The sequence below is a fragment of the Pseudophryne corroboree genome, chromosome 1, assembly GCF_028390025.1.
Source record: "Pseudophryne corroboree isolate aPseCor3 chromosome 1, aPseCor3.hap2, whole genome shotgun sequence".
NCBI lineage: Eukaryota > Metazoa > Chordata > Amphibia > Anura > Myobatrachidae > Pseudophryne > Pseudophryne corroboree.
In genome coordinates this window covers 1,013,194,004-1,013,208,605 of record NC_086444.1, presented here as the reverse complement: position 1 = coordinate 1,013,208,605, position 14,602 = coordinate 1,013,194,004, and positions in this window count along the sequence as shown.

Below are 14,602 nucleotides of genomic sequence, written 5' to 3'. Positions count from 1 at the left end.
GGCGCGTCCATTGTCTCAAGGAGACACTGGATGCACGGCTCCCACTGACATTGACAGCCTCACAGAGCTGGCCCCTAGGAATCTGGGCAGACTTAGGGTATCTGGACTTCAGAACAAGCTGCAGCAGTTCCCTATGTGCCACAGCACCCCGGTGTGTGTCACGGGGACTGGGTTTTGTGAATCCGGAATTGCGGCTTACGGTTTGGTATCGGTGACTTTAGGCAGGGTTAGCCGAGCAGGCTGAATGAAAGTCTTTTTCATAGATCGTCTAAGGAGGTTCCACGGGTGCCCTAGCTGTTTATATGTTAGAGTGGTTGTGTCGGCAGGACCTGTACGTCTGTGGACGGACGTCTGGTGGAAACCCGGATAGGAAGACTGTAGACTGGGGTGACTGAGACTCGCTGAGAGAGATGGTGACTCGGAGAGGTCAGCATGTGAGGAGAAATAACCAGGTGTAGATCCAGCGATCCAGGCTAGAACTCAGGAAACAGGATGCTTTAGAAGCAATGCTGTGGAGCACAGAGAACTAGCACACACAAGGCTGTGTGAGAGACGTTGCACTGGCGATTTGCTTACCCAGAAATCCCTAGATTTATACCTGCAGACTGTTTCCCATTGGTTTTGCAATCCTTGCAGGTTACTGAGTGTTTTAGATTAGCTGACCCTTCCAAGGCGGCGACGCCCATCCCGGACCTCTGCAGCTGGAATTTGCACAAATGTTTGCTGCTGCCTCTGAGATCTCTCCTCCAGACATGCCTGCAAGTCATGCCCCTTGCCAGCAGCCCGCACCTCCACCGGAGGCACCGCGTCAGAGCGTCCGGACAGGTAAGTACAGCTGGTCCCGAAACCCGATCCGCCGGACCGTGACATTACCCCCCATTTTAGGGATGGCCACTGGACAGCCACCAGGTTTGCTGGGATTTTCTTCAGGGAACTTGTGAAGTAAAGCGGGAGCATGAACATCCAAAGAATCCTCCCAGGAACGCTCCTCAGGACCGTAGCCCTTCCAATCCAGAAGATATTGTAGATGTCCATGTCTTACTTGGGAGTCAAGGATCTTCTTGATCTCGAATTCAATACCACGATCCGTGACAACCTTTTGAGAGCGAGGAAGGATCTTACAAAACTTGTTTAATACTAAAGGCTTCAAAAGAGAAACATGAAAGGCTGGGAAGACTTTCAGATACGGGGGTAATTTAAGCCTATAAGTTACGGAATTGATGATTTGTTCAACTGGGAAGGGCCCAATGTAGTGAGGAGTGAACTTCATAGACGGAACACGTAAACTTAAATTGCGCGTAGAGAGCCAGACCTGATCTCCAACTGCCAATTTAGGTACCACCCTTCTCTTCTTATTGGCCCAGAACTTATAGCGAGCGGAGGCTTTTTGTAGATTTTGGTGAACTTTTCGGCAAACTCCGGAAAGTCTCTTGAGAGATTCCTGAACCGCAGGAAGATCTTGAGCTGGTAAAGCCAGGAACTGAGGAACTCGAGGATGGAAGCCATATACAGTATAGAAAGGGGTATGACCTGTGGAAGAGTGGTAGGAGTTGTTGTGAGCAAACTCTGGCCATGGTAGTAGTTCTAGCCAGTCGTCTTGAGAAGAAGAGACATGAATTCTGAGGAACAGCTCCAAGTCTTGATTGACTCTCTCTGTACTTCCATTGGTTTGGGGATGATATGCAGTTGAGAATTTTAACTGTACCCGTAGAGCAGCACAGAGAGCCCTCCAGAATCTAGCCACGAACTGGACTCCCCTTTTTTGTAACGAATCGCAAAAAAATACGACCGCATTTGAGCACTCAGAGACTAACACCCAAATACGAATGAATAGTGAATTCCCGTATTCTATGTAATAACAGCCGCGTTTGACCGATGGTCTATTCATTCGTATTTCTGAACGTTGTCATTCAAACCATTACGAATAGTCCAAACACTGCCTAGATTTGTGCTTAGTGAATTCCCGGATTGGGACTTAGAAAAAAAAACACAAATCGGACAAACTCGGATTTTTAGTAAATACTGGCCCAGGTGCCATTACATCCTGTCGCTTATCTCACTCTCTTTCTCTCTACATTTATATCTCTAATAAGGAAGTCTGGCACTTTTGCAAACTGAAATGAGATAGATGCCTTGGCACCCTCCTCATGCTAATGCATAATGCAGGGTATTATATATATATATTTATATATATATATATATATATATATATATATACTAACGGCTTCCCCTCTCCCCACCAACTGAGCCCCGCAGCTGCAGATTTCTCCCCCCTCCACACCAACTGAGCCCCGCAGCTGCAAACTTCTCTCCCCCCTCTCCCCACAAATGGAGCCCCGCAGCTGCAGACTTCTCCCCTCCCCCCCTCTGCCCACCAACGGAGTCCCACAGAGCAGCATGCATACCCTGGAGGCACCACTCGCCCGCATTGCGTCCTGGCCGGCTGCTCACTCAGGCTCTGGATCGCAGACGGATGTCACGCGACCATTGCAAAGCAGCAGAGCCAGAGAGATAGCTCCTAAACACATCAGGGAAGGAGCGAGCGAGCGTTGCTGAGTTTGTTAGGCGTTGCGCTTGGCGGGTCCTCCAGCGGCTGCAGGACAGGTGCAGAATGGGTACTCTGGACGGAACGTGGGACAACGGAGCAGGTGCCCTCTGCAAGGCAGGAGCCCGGCGGCATCCGACTCCGTTGTCTCCCTGTCACCATCTCCTTTTTCATCAAATATCTCCCTGTCACCCTCTCATGGTCACCAGCTATCTCCGTCACCCTCTCCTTGTCAGCAAGCATCTCCCTGTCACCCTCTCCTTGTCACCGACTATCTCCCTGTCACCCTCTCTTTGTTAGCAAGTATCTCCCTGTCACCCTCTCCTTGTCACCTTCTCCTTGTCACCCACTCTCTCATTGTCACCTTTTCCTTGTCACCTACTATCTCCCTGTCACCCTCTCCTTGTCACCAAGTATCTCCCTGTCACCCTCTCATTGTCACCCACTATCTCCGTCACCCTCTCCTTGTCAGCAAACATCTCCCTGTCACCCTCTCCTTGTCAGCAACTATCTCCCTGTCCCCCTCTCCTCGTCACCAAGTATCTCCCTGTCACCCTCTCCTTATCACCAAGTATCTCCCTGTCACCCTCTTATTGTCACCCAGTATCTCCCTGTCACCCTCTCCTTGTCACCTTCTCCTTGTTGCCCACTATCTCATTGTCACCTTCTCCTTGTCACCGACTATCTCCCTGTCACCCTCTCATTGTCACCCACTATCTCCCTGTCACCCTCTACTTGTCAGCAAGTATCTCCCTGTCACCCTCTCCTTGTCACCTTCTCCTTGTCACCCACTCTCTCATTGTCACCTTTTCCTTGTCACCCACTATCTCCATGTCACCTTCTCCTTGTCACCAAGTATCTACCTGTCACCCTCTCATTGTCACCCACTATCTCCGTCACCCTCTCCTTTTCAGCAAACATCTCCCTGTCACCCTCTCCTTGTCAGCAACTATCTCCCTGTCACCCTCTCCTCGTCACCAAGTATCTCCCTGTCACCCTCTCCTTATCACCAAGTATCTCCCTGTCACCCTCTTATTGTCACCCAGTATCTCCCTGTCACCCTCTCCTTGTCACCTTCTCCTTGTTACCCACTATCTCATTGTCACCTTCTCCTTGTCACCGACTATCTCCCTGTCACCCTCTCATTGTCACCCACTGTCTCCCTGTCACCCTCTCCTTGTCAGCAAGTATCTCCCTGTCACCCTCTCCTTGTCACCTTCTCCTTGTCACCCACTCTCTCATTGTCACCTTCTCCTTGTCACCCACTATCTCCCTGTCACCCTCTCCTTGTCACCAAGTATCTCCCTGTCACCCTCTCATTGTCACCCACTATCTCCGTCACCCTCTCCTTGTCAGCAAGCATCTCCCTGTCACCTTCTCCTTGTCACCCACTAGCTCCCTTTCACCCACTAGCTCCCTGTCACCCTTTCCTTATCACCCACTAGCTCCCTGTCACTCTCACCTTGTCACCCACTTTATCCCTCTCACCCACTTCCTCCCTGCCACCTTCTCCATGTCACCCACTATCTCCCTGTCACCCTCACATTGTCACCCACTATCTCCCTGTCACGATCTCCCTGCCACCCTCTCCTTGTCACCCACTATCTCCCTGTCACTATCTCCTTGTCACTCACTATCTCCCTGTCACCCCCTATCTCCCTGTCACCCACTATCTCCCTGTCACCCTCTCATTGTCACCCCCTATCTCCCAGTCACTCTCTCCTTGTCACCCACTATCTCCCAGTCACCCTCTCCTTGTCACTCACTATCTCCCTGTCACCCTCTCCTTGTCACCCACTATCTCCCTGTCACCCTCTCATTGTCACCCACTATCTCCCAGTTGCTCTCTCCTTGTCACCCACTGTCTCCCAGTCACCCTCTTCTGGTCTCCTTGTTTAATTATGAAGAAAATAATATTTTTATATTAATTGAGGCAATATTATTAATTAATGACCATCCATGCTGGCACTTACAGCGCCACAAGTTTGTAATTTAAATGGTCATTCTCCCACAAACGTCATACCAAAGGCGGGTGCATAGAAATGGGGCGTGGCCTTGTGTCAGCTAGGTCACGCCCCATTTTTTGTACGCGCGCCCTAGGCGCGCACATGATATCCGGCTCTTTGACTTAACTACAGATATTTTTGGGCTCTTTTCCTCTGACTGGTTGGCCACCCCTGGGCTAATAAATGTAAAGATGTAGCGAACATACATTAAGGTTCTCATTTTAGCTGTGATGCCAAAACCATGTTTTAAGTCCATTAAAATAGCTCCAATGTCACAAGCATTTTTTAATTAGTGAGCACAAAGAAAAAAATTCACATTTATGTTACATATATATGTTCATTACGTTAATACCTACACAGCTGCAAATTTTCAGGCTATGAAACTGCTATACACTGATCCTGCTAGTGAGCAGATGGCTGGACGGCACAGACTCACCAGGTGGTCCTCTACGTAACCTGATGTGCTGTAGGCCAAATTTCTTGGGTGGGTGAAATTGCAGTAGATGGAGTGTTCGCTCGTTGCCGATTTTCGCTATATTGCGATTAGTCGCTTAATGCGCATGCGCAAGGTTCGCAGAGCGCATGCGCTTAGTTATTTTACACAAAAGTTAGGTATTTTACTCACGGCATAACAAGGAATTTTCATCGTTCTGGTGATCGTACTGTGATTGACAGGAAGTGGGTATTTCTGGGCGAAAACTGGCCGTTTTCTGGGAGTGTGTGAAAAAACGCTGGCGTTTCTGGGAAAAACGCGGGAGTGTCTGACGAAACGGGGGAGTGTCTGGGCGAACGCTGGGTGTGTTTGTGATGTCAAACCAGGAACGAAACTGACTGAACTGATCGCAATGGCTGAGTAAGTCTCGAGCTACTCAGAAACTGCTAAGAAATTTCTATTCGCAATTGTGCTAATCTTTCGTTCGCAATTCTGCTAAGCTAAAATACACTCCCAGAGGGCGGCGGCTTAGCGTGTGCAATGGTGCTAAAAGCAGCTAGTGAGCGAACAACTCAGAATGAGGGCCTTAGTTGGCTGCACACAGCAAAAGGCAGAATGTTAGTCTCCAGAGTCTCTCCTCTGTGGGGCCAGTTCCTTAGATGTGGGCGGCGGATGGGGGGCAGCTTGCGGGGAGGGAGGGGCTCGAAGTTGGCACCCAGGGCTCATCCCCCCACCCACCACCAGTTGTGGTCATGCTGATCATGATGAATGATTTACTGTGTACCCAAACCTATCACATAAAATAGTATTTGTTGGTTCCTTCTTGTGACATTTTCTGGAGGTTTCAGTTAAATTGAATGTTTCTGTAATCCTGGCAAATACTGACTGATCATATGCAGATGACTCTAAATATATAGTTTAAATATGGGTACAGACAGAAATCATGGAACTAAAAAAAATGCATAATGAACACTGAAGCATTGATATTAATTCACTGAGTGATATGACACATTTAAGAGAAATATACTGTATGTAAGAGATATTTAATTGGAAAGGGATGCAAGTTTACACAGTTTTTAGTTTCTTATCCTTAGTAAAATGAAGTGCAAGCTGCCATAAGAATAGTTGCTTAATTCGGCCAGTGCCCTGGCTGATGCAGAGAGCTGTAATGTACAGCGACAGCAAAGCTGTTTCCATGACAACAGGATGCATGCTCTGGGGAGAAATTTTATAAAATTGAGTTATAAATCAACTCTATTTTCCTCAGCTGCAGTACTGAGAACTATAAATTAATACAAATTAATACCCTGTTTCATTCCTTAAGAGTTTTCAGTAGGTTAAAGTGTATTAAATGTTTAACTTCATTGCACCAAAATATCCTAAATATCATACTTTTCAACTGTTTCCATACAAACTTTGCATTTTATTCATTAACTGTCTTTTCACAATTCACACTATTTTCTGTGTAATGAGATTGATGTTATATAAATATAATACAGGAGACTCTTGCTGTAGATCTTTGTAAGTTTGTGATTGTGTAACAGGATAGTGGCGTTAACTTCAATAGTTCCTTTCTGTTTTTAACATAGAAACAATATAATTATTTGGTGTCTTAAAAACACCATTGTAGTCTTATGTGAGAATAGTTGGCCCATTTAAACCGGGCCGTAACTATCGGTGCCCAAATAGTGCCATTGCACATAGCACTGGTGCTGCCCCATGACCCTTGCATCTGGCAGTATGACTGGTGCAGTGCCATCCGCAGCGTCCTATGGATGAACTGCACATGCTCATTGCTGCTTGTACGGCCACCTGGAGCATCCTGTTAATAATCTGGTCAATGATGTACTTCTCTGTGGATGGTGGCTCCACCCCCTTGGTATGACTTCATGATATCATGATATATGAATTAGAGGGGTCCCAGTACATGACACACTATGAACCCATTATGCGTATGCTATGGCTTGATAGTCAAACACTTCTTCCTACACCATAATCCTGATTTGTCAATTATACTGAATGTTCATTTAACTAAAATGGAATTTTTTTTTTACAATACACCATTAAAGGTAATACTATATTAACTACTTCATGACCATTAAGAGACCAATTGTGGATTTATCCCTTATATTGTTAACAAAATAAACCAAAAATAGAAGTTTACATTAACACTTTAATTGCTTCAACAGAAGAAAAGTCACCCTTCTGGAGTGGCCTTGTTATAGTCCTGACCTCAGCCCATCTTAGATGCTGTGGAATAACCTGAAAACAGTGGTTAACATGAGATATACCAAGAATACTGCTGACCTGTAACAGTTTGTAGAGGATGAATGGTCTAACATTCCTTCATATACCTGACAGGGATCTCACACACACTCGCACATACTTACACACAACGCTACTGCAGAAGAGCAGGCTGTCAGCATAGATGAAGAAGACTGCAGAAAGTGAAAAATTATAGACTAAGGGGGATATTTACTAAGCCTTGGATGGAGATAAAGTCGCTGGAGATAAAGCATCAGTCAATCTGCTCCTGTCATTTTTCAAACACAGCCTGTGACATGGCAGTTAGGAGACGATTTGGCTGCTACTTTATCTCCAACGACTTTAACTCCATCCAAGGCTTAATAAATAGACCCCTAATTAAGCTAACTGGAAATTTCCAATTGTTTAATTAATCATTAGAGGGGGTTTAGCCAGGATTCCAGAGCAAGTCCTGTCATTTTTCCTAAAAATAACTATTTTAGGACAAATCAGACATGTTACAGTATGAGCGATAAAGAGGCAGAGATTTAATTTTCTCCCAACAATGAAATTGGAAAAAACCCAGCAGCTGCTGGGTTTTTAGAAATGATGCGCACAAATGGATACCCCCCATCTGTGTCAGAAACTATTATTTACATGTATTTCACAATATGCAATCGTGCCTTGGAGAGTATTGTTTGATTAATTAAATAGCTTAGTTTTAGGTCATTGCTTTCCCCTAAAAATTAATTACTAATAACCCTTTTCCACCAAAATCCCAGATCTGTCCTTGGATTTTTTACCCTGCATTGCTGGGTCATAACTGGCTTAAACCCCATTTCCACTGCACCATGTACCGGGTTTTTCCTGGGCTGCCTCCATTTCCACTGAACCCGGGTAAGCACAGCAAAACCTGTGGATGTCATTAAAAGTGGCCTTTACTCAGCCCCACAAAGATGAGGTAACAGAAAAGGGAAGAATGGGGACTGTGTCAAGTGCCCAGCGCTCCTTCCAGGCAGGGGTGTAGTGAGGGTGGCTCCAGTGGAGCGTGAGCTCCGGGTGCTGTAAAAGATAAAAGGCGCGCTACCGCCTGACCAACCCCCTCTCTCCGTCTGCTAAACCATTGGCCGCTGTACAGGCAGCCACAGAGCAGGAGAAGCAGAGGGGTGGACACTGATTCTGACTCGGAGACTAGGTAGGGTACAATGCAGACCAGCAGCGATAGGAGGAGATACTGACAGCCAGCACATGCAGGAGCTCTGCCGCCCTCATTATATTATTTCTGTCCTGCAATACCACTCTGCCCCAGCTGCTGCAGCAACTCTCTATATCCAGATGCTGCAGCACCTTTCTGCCCCACCTGCTGCAGCACCTCTTTCTGCCCCACCTGCTGCAGCACCTCTTTCTGCCCCACCTGCTGCAGCACCTCTTTCTGCCCCAACTGCTGCAGCACCTCTTTCTGCCCCAACTGCTGCAGCACCTCCCTGCCTCGGTTGCTGCAGCACCCCTCTCTGCCTCGGTTGCTGCAGCACCCCACTCTACCCACCTGCTACAGCACCTCTCTACATTGATGCTGCAGCACCTCTCTACATTGATGCTGCAGCACCTCTCTACATTGATGCTGCAGCACCTCTCTACATTGATGCTGCAGCACCTCTCTACATTGATGCTGCAGCACCTCTCTACATTGATGCTGCAGCACCTCTCTCTGCCCCAGCTGCTGCTGCAGCACTTCTCTCTTGGCATAATGTGTATTTGTGTCTTTACTGTGGTGTAACGTGTATATGTGGCTCTACTGTGGTGTTACCTGTATAAGGGACTCTACTGTGTGTCGTAAAGTGTATAAGGGGTATTACTGTGTACTGTAATGTAACGGACACTACTAAGTGGTGTAATGTGAATAACGGACTATAATGTGTGGTGTAATAGGTACTATTATGTGGCCAAGCCCCTTCCCCATGAAGCCATGCCCCCATATTTTGGTGCGCGACTTTGATGCGTACTGTCCCTATGTTAAACATAGGGGCACCCAAAGGTCAATTTAGGATTTTTAAATATTTTTTCTTTTCAAATGTAACATACCACCACATGTTAGCCAGGCCTCCAATTCAATACAGGGGAGGGGACGCCAAAACATACCCTTGCTCTGGGCACCACGGCACCTAGCTACACCTCTGCTTTCAGGCCCGCTCGGTGCCCAGCGACCAGCGCTGAACTCTCCTTCCAGTCTCACTCTGTGCCGAGTTTGTGTACGCCCAGCTCTCTCCAGGCCTGCTCTCTGCCCAGTCTGTGTGTGCACAGGTCTCCTTCCTGGCTCTTTGAAAAAGTCACGTGGAGCGTGATGAAACGTGTTAGAACCCGCCCCTCCACACACCTTGCTCAGGTGTCATACTTTGGTGCAAACTCCAGCATACTCAGACGAACACGTTTTTCACTGCTCTTCCGTCTCCAGCGGCTGTTACCACTCAAGCCGCCTCAGCCAGCTTTACAGCACACAGCACTTTATCCCCTCTCTGCTGCATAGCTTTTGTGGGCAACGCAGGACATCCGACCGGGGACGCACGGCACACGGACCAGCCCACCTGAGAGGTATTAACAACTTTAACTGGCGACATAAAGTCATTTATTATTGGAGTCTCACCACTGCACCTTCTGTTCATTGTTTGTACACTTCCAGCAGTGTTCACCGGCAGCTGTGGAATATGGACTTTAGCTTCACACTATAGCTGCAACATATTATAAGTCCTCCAATTGTACAGACACTTTGAGACAAGTTTTGTGGGTTATTTCATTGTTCATTGTTTTATCGGTATTACCATATTATAACATTCTTTTTATTGTGCATTAAATTTTTATATTTTCATATGTTGGCTCCCTTATATTTTATTTCTGACATTCAGCGCAGCCGTTTTCTTTTGTTAGCTCCTTCCTGGCCCGCTCTCTACCCAGCTCATCTGTGTGTGCACATAAAAAGCCTCTCCTACCATGTGGACGCATCTCCTCTAGGCTCTTGGTGATTACATCAGCAGCCAGCACCATGGAGGGACCAATGAATCAGTGGCTTTTGCAGTTACCTGGGTTGAAAAACCCGGGTAAGAGCTGTTTCCACTGCAGTGTTATCGAGGCAATACCCTGGAAAAAATCCTGGGTCAGTAGAAGCAGGATTTTTCCTTGAAGCCATTTCCACTGAGCTGCGTTCCAAGTAGACATGGCAACTACCCAGGTTTTTTTAGGCCTTGTAAAAAGGGTATTATTCAGTAGTTTATAGAGATGTGCACAGGAAATTTTTCGGGTTTTGGATTCGGATGCGTTTTGGCAAAACCTCCTTGAAAATTGTCAGATTCGGGTGTGTTTTGGATTCGGGTGTTTTTTTTTTTCAAAAACAGCTTAAATCATAGAATTTGGGGGTACTTTTGATCCTATAGTATTAACCTCAATAACCATAATTTCCACTCATTTCCAGTCTATTCTGAACACCTCACAATATTTTTAGTCCTAAAATTTGCACCGAGGTCGCTGGATGACTAAGCTAAGCGACTCAAGTGGGCGGCACAAACACCTGGCCCATCTAGGAGTGGCACTGCAGTGTCATACAGGATGGCACTTAAAAAAATTGGCCCCAAACATCACATGATGCAAAGATAAAATAAAAGAGGTGCAAGATGGACTTGTCCTTGGGCCCTCCCACCTACCCATATGTTGTATAAACAGGACATGCACACTTTAACAAACCCATCATTTTAGCCAAAGGGTCTGCCACACGACTGTGCCTGAAATGACTGGTTGGTTTGGGCCCCCACCAAAAAAAGAAGAAATCAATCTCTCCTTGCTCAAACTGGCTCTACAGAGGCAAGATGTCCACCTCATCATCCTCCGATTCCTCACCCCTTTCACTGTGTACATCCCCCTCCTCACAGAGTATTAATTCGTCCCCACTGGAATCCACCATCTCAGGTCCCTGTGTACTTTCTGGAGGCAATTGATGGTGAATGTCTCCACGGAGGAATTGATTATAATTCATTTTGATTAACATCATCTTCTCCACATTTTGTGGAAGTAACCCCGTACGCCGATCGCTGATAAGGTGACCGGCTGCACTAAGCACTCTTTCGGAGTACACACTGGAGGGGGGGCAACTTAGGTAAAATAAAGCCAGTTTGTGCAAGGGCCTCCAAATTGCCTCTTTTTCCTGCCAGTATATGTATGGACTGTCTGACATGCCTACTTGGATGCTGTCACTCATATAATACTCCACCATTCTTTCAATGGTGACAGAATCATATGCAGTGACAGTAGGCGACATATCAGTAATCGTTGGCAGGTCCTTCAGTCCGGACCAGATGTCAACACTCGCTCCAGACTGCCCTGCATCACCGCCAGCGGGTGGGCTTGGAATTCTTAGCCTTTTCCTTGCAGCCCCAGTTGCGGGAGAATGTGAAGGAGGAGCTGTTGACGGGTCACGTTCCGCTTGAGTTGACAAGTGTCTCACCAGCAGGTCTTTGAACCTCTGAAGACTTGTGTCTGCCGGAAAGAGAGATACAACGTAGGCTTTAAACCTAGGATTGAGCACGGTGGCCAAAATGTAGTGCTCTGATTTCAACAGATTGACCACCCGTGAATCCTGGTTAAGCTAATTAAGGGCTCCATCCACAAGTCCCACATGCCTAGCGGAATCGCTATGTTTTAGCTCCTCCTTCAATCTCTCCAGCTGCTTCTGCAAAAGCCTGATGAGGGGAGTGACCTGACTCAGGCTGGCAGTGTCTGAACTGACTTCACGTGTGGCAAGTTCAAAGGGTTGCAGAACCTTGCACAACGTTGAAATCATTCTCCACTGCGCTTGAGTCAGGTGCATTCCCCCTCCTTTGGCTATATCGTAGGCAGATGTATAGGCTTGAATAGCCTTTTGCTGCTCCTCCATCCTCTGAAGCAGAGTGTTGAATTCCACCTCGTTACCACCTCTTGCTTCAGATGATGGCGGGACAGGTTCAGGAGTGTTTGCTGGTGCTCTAGTCTTCGGCACGCAGTGGCTGAATGCCGAAAGTGGCCCGCAATTCTTCGGGCTACCGATAGCATCTCTTGCATGCCCCTGTCGTTTTTTAAAAAATTCTGCACCACCAAATTTAATGTATGTGCAAAACATGGGACGTGCTGGAATTTGCCCACATGTAATGCACGCACAATATTGGTGGCATTGTCCGATGTCACAAATCCCCAGGAGAGTCCAATTGGAGTAAGCCATTCTGCGATGATATTCCTCCGTTTCCGTAAGAGGTTGTCAGCTGTGTGCCTCTTATGGAAAGCGGTGATACAAAGCGTAACCTGCCTAGGAACGAGTTGGTGTTTGCGAGATGCTGCTACTGGTGCCGCCGCTGCTGTTGTTGCTGCGGGAGGCAATACATCTACCCAGTGGGCTGTCAGTCATATAGTCCTGAGTCTGCCCTGCTCCACTTGTCCACATGTCCGTGGTTAAGTGGACATTGGGTACAACTGCGTTTTTTAGGACACTGGTGAGTCTTTTTCTGACGTCTGTGTACATTCTCTGTACCGCCTGCCTAGAAAAGTGGAACCTAGATGGTATTTGGTACCGGGGACACACTACCTCAAGAAATTCTCTAAGTCCCTGTGAACTAACGCCGGATACCGGACGCATGTCTAACACCAACACAGCTGCCAAGGCCTGAGTTATCCGCTTTGCAACAGGATGACTGCTGTGATATTTCATCTTCCTCGCAAAGGACTGTTGGACAGTCAATTGCTTACTGGAAGTGGTACAAGTGGTCTTCCGACTTCCCCTCTGGGATGATGATCGACTCCCAGCAGCAGCAACAACAGCAGCGCCAGCAGCAGTAGGCGTTACACTCAAGGATCCATCGGAGGAATCCCAGTCAGAGGACTCGTCAGACTTGCCAGTGACATGGCCTGCAGGATTATTGGCGTTCCTGTCTAAGGAGGAAATTGACACTGAGGGAGTTGGTGGTGTAGTTTGCAGGAGCTTGGGTACAAGAGGAAGGGATTTAGTTGTCAGTGGACTGCTTCCGCTGTCATCCAGAGTTTTTGAACTTGTCACTGACTTCTGATGAATGCGCTCCAGGTGACGTATAAGGGAGGATGTTCCTAGGTGGTTAACGTCCTTACCCCTACTTATTACAGCTTGACAAAGGCAACACACGGCTTGACACCTGTTGTCCGCATTTCTGTTAAAATAATTCCACACCAAAGAGGTGATCTTTTTTTTAAATTTGACCAGGCATGTCAATGGCCATATTCATCCCACGGACAGCAGGTGTCTCCCCGGGTGCCTGACTTAAACAAACCACCTCACCATCAGAATCCTCCTTGTCAATTTCCTCCTCAGCGCCAGCAACACCCATATCCTCATCATGGTGTACATCAACAGTGACCTCTTCAATTTTACTATCAGGAACTGGACTGTGGGTGCTCCTTCCAGCACTTCAAATGGTGGAAGGCGCCACCTCTTCCCGTCCAGTGTTGGGAAGGTCAGGCATTGCAACCGACACAATTGGACTCTCCTTGGGGATTTGTGATTTAGAAGAACGCACAGTTCTTTGCTGTGCTTTTGCCATCTTAACTCTTTTCAGTTTTCTATTGGGAGGATGAGTGCTTCCATCCTCATGTGAAGCTGAACCACTAGCCATGAACATAGGCCAGGGCCTCAGCCATTCCTTGCCACTCCGTGTCGTAAATGGCATATTGGCAAGTTTACGGTTCTCCTCAGACGCTTTAATTTAGATTTTTGGATCATTTTACTGAACTTTAGTTTTTTGGATTTTACATGCTATCTACTATGACATTGGGCATCGGCCTTGGCAGACGATGTTGATGGCATTGAATCATCTCTGCCATGACTAGTGGCAGCAGCTTTAGCACTAGGTGGAAGTGGATCTTGATCTTTCCCTATTTAACCCTCCACATATTTGTTCATTTTTTGTGTGGAATTATATGCCAGTAATATTATTATATCAATAGCCAGGGCCGTTTCTTGGGGCAGGCTAGCAGTGCAACCGCACTGGGCGCCCGCTGCGGCACTAACTGTGGCTCCCTGCTTCCCCCTCATATTTCTCCCTGAGTAACCCGCTCGGGGGGCGGAGTTTCACGGAATGACGCGGTTGCGTCGTTACGGCGCAACCCCGTCACTCCGCAAATTTCCCCCTCCCCGAGCGAAGTACAGAGGGGGATCCAAGTTAGGAAGAGGGAAAGGCCGGAGTGAGGAGCGACTGGTGAGGCGGGCCGAAGAGCGGTAATTGCCTCTAAGTATTCTCTCTCTCTCTCTCTCTCTCTCAATGTGTACAATGGGGACACCTGCCGTAATGTGTGAAATGGGGACTCTTGCCTGCCGTAGTGTGGGGATTTAAT